At 28.5% G+C, this 17,240-nt stretch overlaps 1 protein-coding gene across 1 annotated transcript in view; it reads left to right on the top strand.

Moving 5' to 3' along the window:
- The first annotated feature begins 1,672 nt into the window (after positions 1 to 1,672).
- The window catches only part of LOC123299505 (sodium-coupled monocarboxylate transporter 2), a 29,345-nt gene continuing 13,777 nt past the window's right edge, over positions 1,673 to 17,240 (top strand). Inside the window, exon 1 of the mRNA XM_044882146.1 lies at positions 1,673 to 1,722. The gene's annotated coding sequence lies outside the window, so the exon portion shown is untranslated. The remainder of the gene's footprint in view (positions 1,723 to 17,240) is intronic.

Genomic DNA, 17,240 nt, shown 5'->3' with positions numbered 1-17,240 from the left:
TTAGAGTTCTCATATTTAAGTTTACTCCCGGTATACAGTATGAATTAAAAATTGGCATACAAATTGTTTGATTTATATTTTTAATTATTTATAAAATGTTTTCATTAAAACTTTTTAATCTAATTCATCCAAAATATACATGACGTTTAAAACATCCGTAAATATTTGATTTAGGTACATTACTTATCTATTATTTTGCAATTATGTATACTATTTATACCATGTATATGAAATATACCAAGGTATACTAAGTTTAGTCCGAATTTTGTAACGCTTAAAAACATTGATGCTATGAACAAAATTTTGGTGTAGGTGTTCATAAAATCACCTAATTAGTTCATTTCCGGTTGTCTGTCGCCTGTCCGTTTGTCATTACGATAACTCATAAAAGAAAAGAGATATCAAGCTGAAATTTTTATAGCGTGCGTAAATGAGCAACATAGGTCAATTGTGTCTTGTGTCCGTAGGACCAATCTTGTAAACCGTTAGTGATAGAATAAAAGTTGAAATGTAAAAAATGTTCCGTATAAAAAATAAACAACTTTTGTTTTAAACATTTTTTCGTAAATATCATTGTTTACCCGTGAGAGCGCAAATTGTATTGTTGTATTATATGGGAATATCGGTTGTTTATGTGTGACATATGTGCATGTGTGATGACAGAGTAATCAACACTGTCTATACATGGTATTTCAACAATTAACTCAGTCAATTGTTTTAAATAATAAAATATGTGTATTTCTTAATTTTATAATTTTATTATTACACACGGGTTAAAAAAAATTGTGTTAATAAAAACCTTATTTAACAAAATAGCTCTTCAATATTTCACGTAAGTATCCCCAAGTGATGTTTTAAGTGTTCAGAAGTATTTCCAAACCCGAAAATAAAGGAAATTTTCACAAAATCTACAGATAAGAGTTAGATTCTTATAAAAGACTAATTGTGATCACATGCTTATCAAATCGATAGTGGCCAATTAGCAGACTAGTAAATATTCTCCGTAGTTAATTTTAAGCCTTTTGAAGTTTCTCCTAAACTGGAAGTCTTAAACATTTTCCCAAAATCTACAAAGGGCGTTTTTGTATTGATTCTGGCCATATGCTAGTTACGGCGGCAATAGAGGAAGGCAAATAAACAGGCCCATAAGTATTAACTGGTTCCAAGAGTACAGAAGTCTCTCCAAAGCTAGACGTTGTGCTTGCTCATTTTGGCAAGAATGGTTGGACTCAATTTGACCATACTTTCATAATTTTATATTATTTTGTTGTTTTCACGGCCGATCAGTCTACAGTACAGTATATTAACACTACGTTATACTTTTTATTATAGAAGTAAAGAGCCAGCAAGTGAGGGGCGGCCGCATCGCATTGTAATCGCATGCATGTCTATTGATGACGTTTTTCTCGGTTTAATAAAACATCGTGTTGTCAAGAAATTGTCAACACAAGTGTTCTGTTTAGTTAGTAATTGACACTTAATCGAGCGGGTTTGGTGATTGTCTTTGTTGAATAATTGTTAGTACGAAGTGATTGATTAAAGTGTATTATTGCTATAACATATTGTTAAAATCAATACTTTTTAATTAATAAAAAACTAAACAAAATAATTAAATACTATACAAACATAACCTAATTTTAACACATTTTATTTAAGTCAAAAAATTTTGTAAATAAATTTATGCATACAAATATTTGGACCTGATTAGTTTATTTCATAAAAGTAAGTATCAAAAGTGAAAGTTTCATATATAGTTTATATTTAATTATGTAATTAATTTTTGTAATTTAAAAAGAATTTTTGGTTGTTTTACCGCATAACCCGGAATTTTAATTCGATTAATCGTTTTTTTCGAAATTGGAATTACCTACTTAAAATACATTACAATATTTTTGACATTCAAACAAGAGCCCGCGTTTTTTTTTTAAATTTCAAATTTATTATTTGTAATTACCTTTATTATAATTTACGCATATTATTAAAGATTTTATAAATATACCAACAGACTTTCGATTTTTAAATCGAATGATAAAATAATGATAAATTTTAAAAAGGTATTAAAATAAGTTGGTTTTTCGAAGGTTGGGGGTAAAAAAAATCCAAAAGGTTACTAATCCAGTTTTTGAAAGAAACAAGTTTTACTGTTTTATAAAAATAGGCGTTGGAATTTTTATCAAATTTTAGCAATTTTACAATTTAAAAAAATGCAATATAGGTAAAATATTAAAAAATTGCTTTTTATTAGGTAAAAAATTTGAGACCAGTTTTTTAATAACAAAAGAATTAGAGACAAATAGCAAATGTTTTATCTAGAGCTAGACTCATATGAATATCAATTTTTATTAATAAAAATAATTATAAATTTATCTTTTTTTCTTTTATTACTTGTAAATTTATCATTTTTTAAATTTCTTTTTATTCAAAACAATAATTTGCATACAATATAAAAATCACATAATCAGCATTCATTCTACCCACTGTTTTATTGAACTAAAAATGAAAATATAATGAGTTAACAAGTTTATTTAATTTTTTACAATTTTTTTTTATTTTACATATTATATGTTTATCAAGCTTTTCCAATAATGTTGTAACCATAATAATTAATAAATATTATTATCGAGTGAATTTTATTTTTGTAATGACAAAAGAATATTACATTGATAAAAATACTGTGCTATTAAATACTTGGCTTGTTAGTATACCTTGTTACAAATTTATAACCAACAATGTACTACGTTTAATTGGTTTTTATTTATTTGAAAGTTTGTAAGGTTATTATTTCCGGGTGATTTAATAGTAAGACACAGGAATATATTTTGACCTTTTAAAAAATAAAAAATTTATAATAAAATTAATACAAATTAAAAACGTATTTAGTTTCATTTCACCTCTTCTATGCATGTATTATATTTCATAAATTTTTAAATTCATGTTTTTAATTTTTCTTCTTAAAATAACGCAGAAGGATTAAAGCTTTCACTATTACTTGAAATGTATTTTTAAAAGAGCTAATTTTTATTAAATTGAAGTTAATAATTTTTATTTTCCGAGTTGACGTATTTCTAAAAAGAAATGTTTTTTGTGTTTTCACAATGAGCCGAGATGTTCCATTTGTTTACTAAAACTTGCGGTACCAAGCGATGGGAAGGGGATAAAAAAAATTTGGCAAAACTTGGTGCAGTTGTTCTTAGTTTTTATTAATCTACCACGGGAAGTCGCATACCCCTTATAACCTAATTAGCTAATTTGTTTAAACAATTGCCAGATATGTGAGATATCTACACACAAAATAAAATAAAAACTAAAACCCCGAAGACTACAAAATCAGGCTCTTAAAAGTATGATAAACAAGAAAAGATTTTCATCTGAAATTGTTATGATAAGTAAAATCGTCATTGCAGTCGGGGGCCTCTTTTCCGTCTTGTGGAAAACTGTTTGATTTCAGATAAAAATATTTTCTTGTTTTCATACTTTTAAGAGTGTGATTTTGTAGTCGTCGGGGTTTTAGCTTTTGAAATTTATTTTATTTAAACTACATATTTTGATGTTATAATTCGTGATAAAGTATAACAATATATGTATATATATGAAAAGTGCTAGTTACGCATTTTTATTTGATATCTAACACAGTATTATGAAATAAAAATTTGTTTTTAGTTCAGAACTGCATGTCTTTTAGAGGAAGCCATATTCAATTTACGAATGACGTCACAAAGCCTATAAACGGCGGACGATCAAGACGCTTTTAACGATACCTCATTTGTCAAATTATGATAAATAGTTTAGAAGCTTGGAGGAAACAGACGAAAGTACATATATTTTAAACTATTTTGCGTTTATAATTAGAGGCGTAATAAGTAGTTTTCAAACGCCCTTTCATTTGATACCTAACACGCTATCATTTAATCGAAATTTGTTTTTCGATCATAACTTTACATCCTCCATATTTAATGTAATGTGACGCCAGACAGTCTATAAACAGCGGACAATCAAGACGCTTTTAACGGAACCTCATTTGCCAAATTTTGATAAGTAGTTTAGAAGCTAAGTGGGAAGAGATGAACATACATTCATACCGGTCAAACCCATAATCCTCGCCATACAATGAAGCCGGAATGAATAATCAATAAAATTCAATTTTCTAATATAAATCAACGATTTGAGACTCCAACTCATTTATGAGACTGGAACATTTAGTGTGTGAATTAGCAGAAAACTTAAAATTAGAAGATATATGTTTTTGCTTTTCTTTCTTAATTATTGACTTATGGTTTGATCTAAACTAACGGCAATATTATTATTTATTTAACAGTTGTACAAAATTAAATATACATTTTTTTTTTCAAATAAGTCCACTTATTACTCAGTTAAATTCGAAATAAAACACGTGCATACATTCAATGTTTGAATAAAAGTGTGTTTACATTATCAAAGAAAAAGGACAAAGTTCTTTGTCCAATTCGTTTGATGGAATTATGGAATTAGTACAAGTTGGATAGCATTTGATGGCAGTATATTATTCCATTTGCAATACTTTAATTTTATTCATATATTTTACTTAAATTAACTAATTAATCTTTAAATATAGGTATATACAGTGATAATGATTTTTGTTTTTAAGATTTTTAATAAGTATAGAATATTAAAGTTTTCTTCTACATCTTTCTAATAGGGCATAATCCTGATGTCGAATTGGCCATATTACCCATAAAAATGTAAAACTAGACTTGATACTATGACAAAATTTGAAAGTGAAATTAAAATTGATAAAAAAACGAAGAAATTGGAACTTAACTTTTCTATTCGTATAGTGAGAATTCTTCACCTGAAGTGATAAAAAAAATTTAATCTGATTCCCTATTATGAATATGAGTAAAATGACTCTGAAGAACAAAGTCAATCTCTATTCTCTATTCTCTATAAATGCCAAAGTAAGCATGTTTGTTTGTTTGTTTGTTTGTTACGCTTTCACGCTAAAACTAGGGAATGGTTTTTAATGAAACTGACAGTTTCTGCGCGGAGATGGAAAAAAAATTTTAATAGTAATGTAAAATTGGAAAAGTGGGATGTTCTCTATACGCATTCTTTAAATTAGCTGATTTAAAACATATCGACCACCCCACGTTTTGAATTTTACCTTAGAATTAAAATTATTATCAACTTTTAGTGCAATTAAGTGTGTTTAAAAAAAATATAATTTATATATAAATATGGTCTAAGATAAAGATTGTGCACTGTTTGGGTAACAAAGAATGAAATAAAATTTTTTTAACGTGGATGGGCCCTAACCACTATACTATCTCATGGTTGAGATTACTATTAATATAATATTATTAAAGTAATAAAGATAAGATTATCGATCGTTTATTATGGTGATTATGGTAAGGATACTAGGATAAAGTTATTTTAATTATTGTATTGTCATCGGACCTTCATACGTGCGCAAATCTTCAAGTTAATCAGACAATTAGAAGTAGGTTAAAATTGACTTGTAAGATTTTATTACATTAGCAGATACCGGCCCGCTTTGCTGTTCAATTCAACTTTAAAAAAATTACCTTGTTGTAGCCCTAACCTTCCTTGACCTCAATATCCTTCTGTTTATTCAATATTTTATGAATTTTAATTTTTTGGTGTGAAAATTTAGCCCATGATACTCGCTGATAATGTAACTCTCTACAGGTGAAATAATTTTTAAAAACGGTTAAGTGTTCAATCGGTTAATTAAAAAATGACGAATATCAACTTCGATGCAAATCACCCCCAAAATAACTTTCTACCCCTTTTTAACTGCGTTAGGCAATTAGTTTCAATAAAGTACGAAACATATCTTCCATCACATCTATTAAAGAACATTTATGCAAAATTTGAAGTAGATTAGATCAAGAAATCACGCTGTCTCATACAAACAGATTGCCCTCGTTTTTCACTCCCTTAAAGGTAGAATTTCTGAAAATCCTTTCTTATCGAATTCCTACGTCATAAAGAGAACACACCCTTCAAGTTTCAGGTCTCTACGACAGCAGTTTAGGCTGTGCGATTATCTGTCAGTCAGTCATTCAGGACAAATCATTTTATATGTATAGATAGATAAATTAGTTAGTTATTAAGTCACAGTGATTAGTTAGTTATTAAGTCACACTTATAAGGAATTAAACTATATTACAATTTGCTTAAAAAAGACATTTTTTTGAGTACTTAATATTCATAAATGCTTTTTAATGTAGTTTAAAGTGGTAAGGTAAAAATCGCACAATTTTATGCTCCACCTGTTTATACATTTTTCTAAAATTTAAAAAAAAATGAGAGCTTGGTTCTGAATTAAACAACAATTAAGTTAATACAAAAATTTCTGATTAACCAAGTTAGATTTTTTGCATAGTATTGTAAAAAAATTTGTCTTGTTTATTATGACGATCTTATTTTAATAATCTTATATTTTTTTAGTAATGACGTCTTAAGTGTAATAAAAAAAAAAAAATTTAAATATAATAATTATTGATACAATTTAATGAAGCCTCAATATCATTTTTAATTAAAACAAGTGAAAACAAACAATTGATTGAGTTAATTGTTGAAATACCATGTATAGAAAGTGTTGGATATCAATGCTTGCATTATTATACCCTGTATATATGTAATATATCAAGGTATTCTAAGTTTAGTCCCAAGTTTGTAACGCTTAGAAATATTGATGCTACGAACAAAATTTGGGTATGGGTCTGTTTGTCTGCCCGCCTGTGAACACAATAACTCAAAAACCAAAAGAGATATCAAGCTGAAATTTTTATATACGCAGGACTAGGTAATTTGATACAAAAAGTATCTATAAAAATCAGGAAAATTTAACGATTGGAAGTTAACCTATAGAAAGTTACAGTGTCAGCGAGTATCATGGGCAAAAAATTAAAATCCATAAAATTGTGAACAAAAGTGAGGATAAGTTAGGGCTATAACGTAATAGTCTTTGTTTTTAAAGGAGGAATTGCCCCGAAAAGCGTTCGGATACCTGCTAGTATGATTCAAAATGTATAATTATTTGACCAGGCAAGGCACCAGGCTGAAGACTTTGTGTAATGCTCTGTGATTAGGTTATATTTACATTCTGTATATTTTTCCTACTATTTTGATGACTATGACTTCAAATTGATAAAATGCTACTACATTTTCCAAGGTCGTTTGTAGTAATTTTATAAATTTTTATCAATTATTTGTAACAAATAAAATTGTTTACGTTTAATACACGCCTTAATATTTAGAGTACAAGTGTTTTGATTTTAAATTTGTAAACAATTTTTAATTAATCGTTAAAAGTTCATTCTAAAAATAATATAATTTATATTTATTATGTTAATAAATTGAAGTTACGTAATTTTTTGCATGTTTTGATAATCTGTGCCATAAAAGGCTAACAAGGTTTAATTTAATAAAAGATTGTCTAATCCATTTGATAAAATAATTATGTACTTGAAAATTAATCTTATGGTGATTTAGCAAAACCCACTGTGTATTCAGAACTTATACCTATGATTTTAATACCTTGTATGAAAGGTCCTTTGGGCTCTTAATGTCTTGAAAAATATAAACAATTATATTTTTCAAAGAGCGTTTGAGTATTACGGGATTTTCGAGGAAGGATTTAAAAGCTAAAAAATGGATAATAATTTATTTAAATTTTCTATTTTCTAGAAATTTTTTTAAAATGATTATTTTTCGGATGTATATATACTCCTCTGTGTCAAAAAAACGAACGGATTTACATATATACTCAGCGTAAATCCGTCCGTTTTTTGTAGCTCAGAGGGTACATACAATTGACGTTAGAGTTGTATAGACTGAGTGTTAAACGATTTTAAACGTGCCAACATCTGAGGTAATTGCTTAGATCCAATCATTGTAGATTCGTAAGAAAAAATGTAAAGTGATACGTGATAAGTATTTTTTTAAGTCAAAAAGCGAAAAAGCTCAGTGAAATCAGTTTTTTTGAAATCATTTATGTAAAACATTTTGTGAATTTGACATTCAATGTATGTGTTTTTGATTAATGTCCCTATATTCAATGTATATTTTTTTGATAAATGTTCTATATCCTTTTGATAAATGTATTTTTTTTTTTAAATATCCCTAGCTGACCTAAGCAATTACCTCGGATGTTGCCACATTTCTCATTGTAGCATATGGAAAGATAGGAGATGCTTAGTCTATATAAAAATATAAAGTCAATGGTATATACACATGATATTAAAATATATATTACGAAAATTGTAGTAACAAATCTTTAAAATTAACGATGCTACAATATTTAACGTTAAAATGATTAATTACATAATTAACAAGTTAATTACATAAAACGTAAATACGTGATAATTAATTACATTACCATAATTTTTGTTGTTTTTTTTTTTTTAAATCTTAAAAATGAATAGTGGTTGCTCAAAGAAATTTTTTGAAAAGGTCATTGTACCATTGTTAATGGCTGTATAGCAGTAGCTAAAGCCAGTTTTAAATAAAAAAAAAAAAAAAAAAAAAAAGGTCCTTGTAAAATCAGTGATTCTTTTAGCATTTTCAGTGGATTTGTAGGGGTCTTGAGCTGTTATTGGCTGAGCAGTTGAAAAATAAATCCTTCATGTTGGCTACTAGAAATATGCCCGTTCGACTAAATCGACTCTTGGAGCCTTTTAAAAGACCATAACTCGTTATGTTCTAATGAACCCATGCTTCTTTCCATTTACCTAAAGACTTTTCTCAAATTTTTCACGGTTTAAGTAAAGGTTGACTGTTTTTATAGATTTTGTTATAAGTGTAATGTATATATTATGTTTTAAAGATGTTTTATACCATGTCAGACTCATCCGGTGGACCAATCCATCAATGTGTGGACTCCTCTGATAAGTATATGTATGTGAATACCTGAGAAAATTATTTTCTTTAAGTTTATACAATCTATTGCATTAAAATAAATCTTGGCCATGCTTTGCTTAAAATGAATTAATCGGAAAATTAAATAATATATTTATAAAATTATTATGATCATTGTGTTTATATACATTTCATGGAAAATTCACTCAGTAACAGAATTTATAGGATACGATACCGCGTCAACATAACTAAATAAACTAATACTGAAGCGACGCTTCGATATACTCACTTCACAATAGTTGTTTACAGAAATTAATCATTTGGTCGGTGCCCAAATTTTATAACATGTTTTAAAAAATTATATGGTAGCAATGCATAATAAATATTGTATTCGTTAATAAACTTGATATATTCGTATTCAAGGCCACTTTAGAAAACTTTTTATATGGTTCCGTTACAAATATGTTTGGAAAACAATTAGTGATAATAAATGATAATAAATATTTATTTATAGGATATAGCTACGGAATATTTTACTATCGTGTTTTTAAACCTGATTTATGCTTATATACCAAGAGCCGAGAATTTTGCGGAGGCGGTATGGAGGTGCTGTTACCCTCCGCCTTAATGACTCGAAACAATTAATCGTATTTTGTAAGTCTGTAGGTTTTTATTTTTAAAATTATATAATTTCTACTAGTGATGGGACGAATGTTTATTTGCAATATTTACGAATGCGAGTGCGAATAATAACTTTCAAATGAAGCGCTCACAAATTCTAATGTATTAACTTAATTAATCCTTATATATTTCTCCAGCATGTTCTTTTCCGTCCGTACCTTATCTTTTTTAATCCTTTAACAAATTCCATGATTCACCCTACATTTTCAAGCTTATCATGTTGGCTTCTGAAAAAAATATACTCACGGACTAAAACTGTACCGCTTAGGAAAAACACAGGCTAATCAAATGATAGTATGTATAATTTTGACGAAAAAATATTATATATCTATCTATACTTTAAATAAGTGTATTAGGCAAACATGATTCCAATGTAACAGTTTGTATAGATGTTTTCCTAATATTAAAGACATACATCATTAAGAAATGAACCAGCAACCGTAAAGATATTTCAAATGAAACTATTTTTAAAACATGTTCTCCTAATATTCATTTAATAACTTTTGATATTTTTTACCACTTTTCGAAATTTGTTATTGTTTTTTAGTCACGAATCATGGGTTACAGTAGCAAGGAACCGGAATTCGGCACGGGTCGAGTTAGTGCATATAATTGCATTTGTCCAACATTCGAAACAGTGGTTAAAAAGTGATCTAACAAGTGAAAACAAACAATTGACTGAGTTAATTGTTGAAATACCATGCATAAATAGTGTTGATTACTCTATCACGTATTCACATTGCACATACATATACAATTTATATAATACATACTATACAATTTACGCCTAATTTTCGCACTCACGGGTAAACAATGATGTTTACAAAAAAATGTTTCAAAGAAAAGTTGTTCATATTTTGATAAGGAACATTTTTTTCATTTAAACTTTTGTTCTATCTCTAATGGTTTACAAGATGGGTCCTACGGACCCATAGGTCAAGACTTAATTGACCAATGTTGCTCATTTACGAACTCGACCTCACCTTTTACGTCCTGAGTACGCTGTAAAAATTTCAGCTTGATATCTTTTTCATTTTTGAGTTATCGTGTCCACAGACGGACGGACGGACGCACGGACAACCGGAAATGGACTAATTAGATGATTATATAAACACCTATACCAAAATTTTTTTCGTAGCATCAATATTTTTAAGCGTTACAAACTTGGGACTAAACTTAATATACTATGTATATTTCATATTATATTTCATATATATACATGGTACAAAAATGTGAGTAAAGTACATATTATTAGTGAAGCTTGGGGCTATTTTGCAATTTTGATACAAAAAGATGATGATTTTTTGTCAAAAACATTCGCATCTATTTTTGCGAATGAATATGCGAATGCTAATATTCGTCCCATCAATAATTTCTATATCTTTGGTAAATACAAAATAAGGATTCTGTTTAAATTCGTGGTACTATATTCAAATAATCAAATTTAATATCTTCTCTAATTCACAAAATCAATACCTAAGAAATATGTTTCTAAACTTATTGGCGTTTTTCGGTATCAATTTTAGCGTTTCGATTCTGGTTTTATTCGAGTCGACATGAAAATTAACATATAAATCTCTGCCACACACTCCAGTTTTCGCCAGCCTTTCTACTTTCGGTTCGTATGTTTGTAACTCGCTAATATCATACCATGCATAAGACATAATCAGTTATTCTTAGAACAAGCAACAAGCATGTTTTTTAGTTTTTTAAACTATATTCTTATTAATCTTTTGGATACGAGTTTTTACATTTACAAATTTTATATTTCTACATTCACTGCAAGCGAAACAATTTTTAATAAAAATTTTCAAATAAACATATATCCTTACAACAACTTAACAATATGCCCATAAACTGAAAAATGACTGCTGTACTAAAATAACATCGTTAGGTTATTATAAGGACTGTTGGATCTTTAAATGAGGCTAGGTGAGTCCCAGTCAATACTACATGAACCGTTTGGAGCTGTTTGAGCACTGCGAGAGTCCTGTTCCGTTATACCTTCGAAACCTCTCTGATTGCGCCCTGACAATATCTGCCTAGAAGTACTAAAAAGTACTTTTCTCCCTCCAATTCTTTTTTGGGATAAATTTTTTTCGATCTATTTTTTCCTAAATCCGTTGGCAAAATGTACTCCCGGATACTTACCGATTGTTTCTATGATCTCCTTTCCCTATATACTCTCTGCCTTATCGTCGCCTTATGTTCTACATTCTTCAAATTTCTAATTGCAGTATTTTCGGTAGCAGCTATTTTATAAACAGATAATAACTAAATACTAATTTATGCTAAAATATTTACAAAGATTTTTGCATTCTGTGAAAGATATGGAAATAATAGGGACAATTTAATTAATTTAATTCATATAATTAAAATCGTATTGTAAAGTTCATGAAGTCAATAGAAATATTGAGTGCTTCTAAATTAAAATCAATTAATGAATATTGAAACATGAGCGTATAATTTATATATAATAATATTTAAAGAAAAAACTCAATTCAAAAATTAACAAGTGAAAACTAACAATTGACTGAGTTAATTGTTGAAATACTCTGTATAGACAGCGTTGATTACTCTGTCATATTACACGCATACATACATGTCAAACATTTTGCGCATAATTTGCGCTCTCGGGAAAACAGTGATGTTGAAAAAATGTTTCAAAGAAAAGTTGTTTATTTTTTTATAAGAAACCTTTTTATATTAAACTTTTGTTCTTTCTCTGTCGGCTTACAAGATGGGTCCCACGGATCCAAGACCCAATTGACATATGTTGCTCATTTACGAACTGGGCCTCACTTTTTACGTTCTAAGCACGCTATAAAAATTTCAGCTTTATATCTCTTTTCGTTTTTGAGTAATCGTGATGACAGACGGACAGACAACCGGAAATGGATTTAATTAGATGATTTTATGAACATTTATACCAAAATTTTGTTCATAGTATTAATATTTTTAAGCGTTACAAACTTGGGACTAATCTTAGTATACCTTGGTATATTTCATATACATGGTATAAAAAGTAAAAAATAGTTTTTCAATTAATAACTTTACATCTGCGTTTAGTTCAAATATGAAAAATGAAGTAAAGCTCAAGTTACATATTATTGTAGTTTTGTAATTCACAAGACATCTTGTATAATTTATTTAAATGTTAACTAAGGAATTAAATAAATAAATGAGTGCACATCATATTCTTGCTCGGTACCAATTTGGTTTGAACGAATTGTAAAAGCAATTATTTATTTATTTGTGAGCATTTGTGAGTGAATAATTTCTTTGTGAGCAATTTCTAACAAGATCGTATACCGTTTTTACCAATTTCCAAAACCGCAAAAAAGTTATAAATTCATAACGTATTTCTTTTAGGCAGACAATCGGGAATAACTGCTGCCTCCGAAATTACAAAATCAGAATTTTTCAAGTAATTAAAGAATGCATTTAGGAGCATAAAATGTGTAAAATTATTAATATACCTAAATTAAAAACGTTAATTAAAATTTAATTAGCCTCCAAAAAATTCCTGGATCCGCGCTTGAATTAATCTTGAAGATCAATGTACAAACGTGAAAATAAACATCTGACTGTTAATTTTTGTATTACAGTAACTTTGGTAAAAGTAGAAAAAATTTGAAATGTGATAATGTTTGAATAATGGTGGGCCAACGAATTGTTAGAAATAAAAAATACTCTGTTATTAAGTCACCTAAAAATGGATACGAGTTTTGGCGCTTTTTTAATTTTTCATTCCGTTTGTAAAGATTTGGGTGTAAACTTTTTTTTAAAATAAAGCTTGTATTTTTTTCTCAATAAATAATGATGAAAAAAGAATAGAAACTTTTTTCCCTATTATTGTCTTGAAATCTTTAACTGTATACAAAAATTTTCATGTATCTTTCGTAACTTTTTTTGCAAACGCAAATTTTGTAATAGTATTTAGTTCTAACAGAATCCAGCATGAAAATTTATTGTTTAGATGAAAAATGTTAGTTTTTTCATGAGGATCAACTTTCTAATTTAAAGTGTTATTCTATCTCTTACCGTTTAGAATCTAAAGTGGCTATTAAAGAAACCCGAAGAACTAGTTCCAAAACGATGTCAGAATATGATGTCCCCCATCAAACTTTTGGCTAAGTTATTTTTTGATTGGTTAACTACAAAACCAGTTATAATTAGTCATTATTGATAAAAATAACCCATTTTTTGTTTTGTTTTACTTTAATGCTGCTTTTCATGTTTTTATTTTAAATCATTCGAAATCGAGATATTAGGGCAAAAGTTGAAAAAAACACTTTTTTGGCTATCTCTACAGGGAATGTGTGAGGACAAAATCGGTTAAAATTGCTTTTTTATAATCTTAAAAATATGTAGGTAATAAAGAAGATTGTAGTTTTTTTCTCCTCACAAACGTTATAGCTCCCCTTAAGATACAAAAATGTATTACCAAAATATATTGTTTTTTTTCAATTCTCGAATTTCAAACCGCTTTATCTTTAAATCGACCTAACAATTAACTTCACCGAAATGAATACTTACATGCTTCTCAATTAACTTGCAGCTTTTATATTTTAGAATTTCGTAATCGACCTTTACTTATTAAAAATACATAAAATAAGAATTTCAAAAATATGTCTATGTCTATCATCAATTAAAAATAATTCTATTATTATTATGTCTAAATAATTAAACAAAAGTTCAGTTTTTTCAGAATACCTTTTATATGTATTATCTATTATATTTAAAGTATAATTATATAAAGGGAAATATTTGATTTTTTGTATATTTGTTTTTGTAAGAGATAAACTCAAAAACTACTAAACCGATTTTAAAAATTATTTCACCCGTAGAAAAAAAAAATTTAATGTTCCTCAATAAAAAATTAAATTTTATGAAATTGTGAACAAAAGGAGGACTAAGTGAGGTCAAGGGAAGTGCAGGCTATAACGCGATAGCCTTTGTTTTTAACGTCCAAATTTCTTTAGCGAAGCGGGTGATTAAGTCCTGGTGTTTCATATAGTTAAAGTTTAACTGTTAAACGATATAAGTAGGTAGTAATTACATACAAGGTGGGCCATTTTAATCTATTATGGCTAATTGCTCGTTTTGTAGTTAACCAATCAAAAGTTTTATAAAAAAATTGTCAATGGCAATAAAGAAAAGACATTCGTCTATGATTTTGACATGAAATTCTAGTTTCAAGACCATCTGACCTTGATGTTCAAATGATTACCTGGGCTTAAAAGTTATTAAAACAGGCGAATGACCTTTATTGTTCCTGCATAACTTTTGTCTAAAAATTTTTTCTGAAGCTAGCCTATTTTTCTTTAATAATGCAATAATGACATAAGTATTTTTAAGTCGCATTTCCTACGAAAGCTAACGATTTCCGAAAAAATGTTTTAAATAAAAAATTTAATTTTGAGAATCAACCTTCTAATTTAAAGTGTTATTCTATCTCTTATCTTTTAGGACCTAAAGTTGCTATTAAAGCAACCCGGAGAACTAGGTCCAATCTGATGCCAGAAAATGATGCCCCCATCAAACTCTGCAACTTTTGTGATTGCAAGTTATTTGTTTATTGGCTAACTACAAAACGAGTTATTAAGGTGGTTGTCTTTTTACAATATTGTAAAAATAGTGTACTACATCTTACAGCAGTGGTATGTACGTATAGATATGCTTAGCACACTCAAATAAGTATTAATTTTAACATGCTTTTAACTCAACTGTCCATTTATCACGTATTCTGAATGATAATAGCATGATAATAAACATCTGTAATCACTACATAGTATAAAACAAAGTCGCTTTCTCTGTCCCTATGTCCCTTTGTATGCTTAAATCTTTGAAACTACGCAACGGATTTTGATGCGGTTTTTTTTAATAGATAGAGTGATTTAAGAGGAAGGTTTATATGTATAATAACATCCATTAAATAGTGGAGAAGTACTGCTGTTTTTGAGGTTTCTAATGTGATGTCGTAAATAATTACATCATTATACGGTAGCAATAGTAGTTCATACATGACACTGTTTTACGCAGAGGTGAAGCCAGAGCGGGCCGCTATGTTTTTATATACAACGTTCAGAGTTTTTCTGTAGTGAATTTAGTATCAGCATTGCACACGTGCGAAGCCTCTCTTACACTACTTATACTCTAAATATAATTGTTTCTGTTATACAAAAAATTTATATAACTTCGAGTGACTATATCTCAAGAATGAAGCGGTCAATAGTTTTGGTTTTTTTTTAATCTCGCATGCACAAATTCATGAATGTTTAGTTAGTTTTTTTTAGAATTAAAAAACTTGTTAAAAACACAACAAAACGCAACCTTTCCTATGCTCTCCATGTTAATTATCCGAAATTAATTGTATTTAACTCGAGTTAGAGACGGTCAATCGACTTCAAATTTTTTTGGTTAATGTATTATTATATTCTTAACAAGTATTACAAATTTAGAATTTTCTGTCGATATGCCCATAGCAAGACAACAACCTTAAGCCATAATAGATTAAAATGGACCACTGTATATATTTATAAAGCCATATTATTTTACAATTATTTTAATTGTTAGACAAATTACACGTTAAGCATACACACTTATTATCAGAATGGAAATTTTATTAATTAAACAAATTTAAAAAAAAAGTTTTTCTTTACCATATTATAAATTATTTAACAAGACGAAATTGTAAGATTTCATAAAAATGTATATGTTATAGTCAAAACTATTAATCGGTCAAAAATACTTTTAACTCGCAAAATCAGTCAAAAGTACTCATGACCGCAGGCTTTCGACAATAGTACTTTTACTGAAATTAAAAGTACTTTTGAAGCTGGTCAAAAGTGGTTTTGACTAACTGATTCAATTAAAGTTAATAATCATTAACAAAACTATAACGTAATTGTCTTTTTTCGTTATTTTACTGTCAATTTTTTATGTACTTGTTACATTTTCTTTGTATTACTTATAATACCCAATCTTTGTGATAAACCATTTCGCAATATTTAATAAATAAATAGTTTTATTGTCATTCCAAATAATTAAAAGTAAATTTGGCTGACTCTCTAACGAGGCTACTTACCAACATAAATCAGCTAATCCCACTGGGATTATCGAATGAACGCAATCGCAGGATTAATGAAACCGCAGACCGTTGCTAATTCGACCTCATTGAAGGCGCAGTCAACATGTGCGTCAGTCAGCATAAATGCAATCACAGGGTTAATCAAAAAGAAAAAAAACCCGCATCCCCATGCTAAGTCGACACCATTAAAGACAATCAGTGGATCAGTAAGTGAACGTAATCACAGGGTTAATGAAAAAGTCTAAAAACCCGCAGAACTTCGCTTACTTGACCCCATTAAAGGCATAGCCAATCCGTGGTTCAGTGAGTGAACGCGGTCGCAGAATTAATGCAAGTTATTGTTCTACCGAGTTGTTTTAACCGGATTTGTAATGTCCTAGTTGTTTTGACTTGAGTTATTAAATACCGAGTTATTCATGACGGTTCCCTTCTAGTGATTAAAACTAGTTTTGACCAGAAGCGTCAGTGAAAATCACTTTTGACCGCAAATTTTCAGTCAACAGCACTATTAGTCAAAGATTTTCAGCCAAAACTACTATTGACCAACCTGTGCAGTCAAAAGTACTTTTGCCTGTTTTTTTCAATTAATAGTCATTTTGACTGT

Source organism: Chrysoperla carnea, chromosome 1 (genome assembly GCF_905475395.1).
Source record: "Chrysoperla carnea chromosome 1, inChrCarn1.1, whole genome shotgun sequence".
Taxonomy (NCBI): domain Eukaryota; kingdom Metazoa; phylum Arthropoda; class Insecta; order Neuroptera; family Chrysopidae; genus Chrysoperla; species Chrysoperla carnea.
The sequence above is the reverse complement of the archived record's forward strand: the minus strand, read 5'-3'. Positions and strand labels throughout refer to the sequence as shown.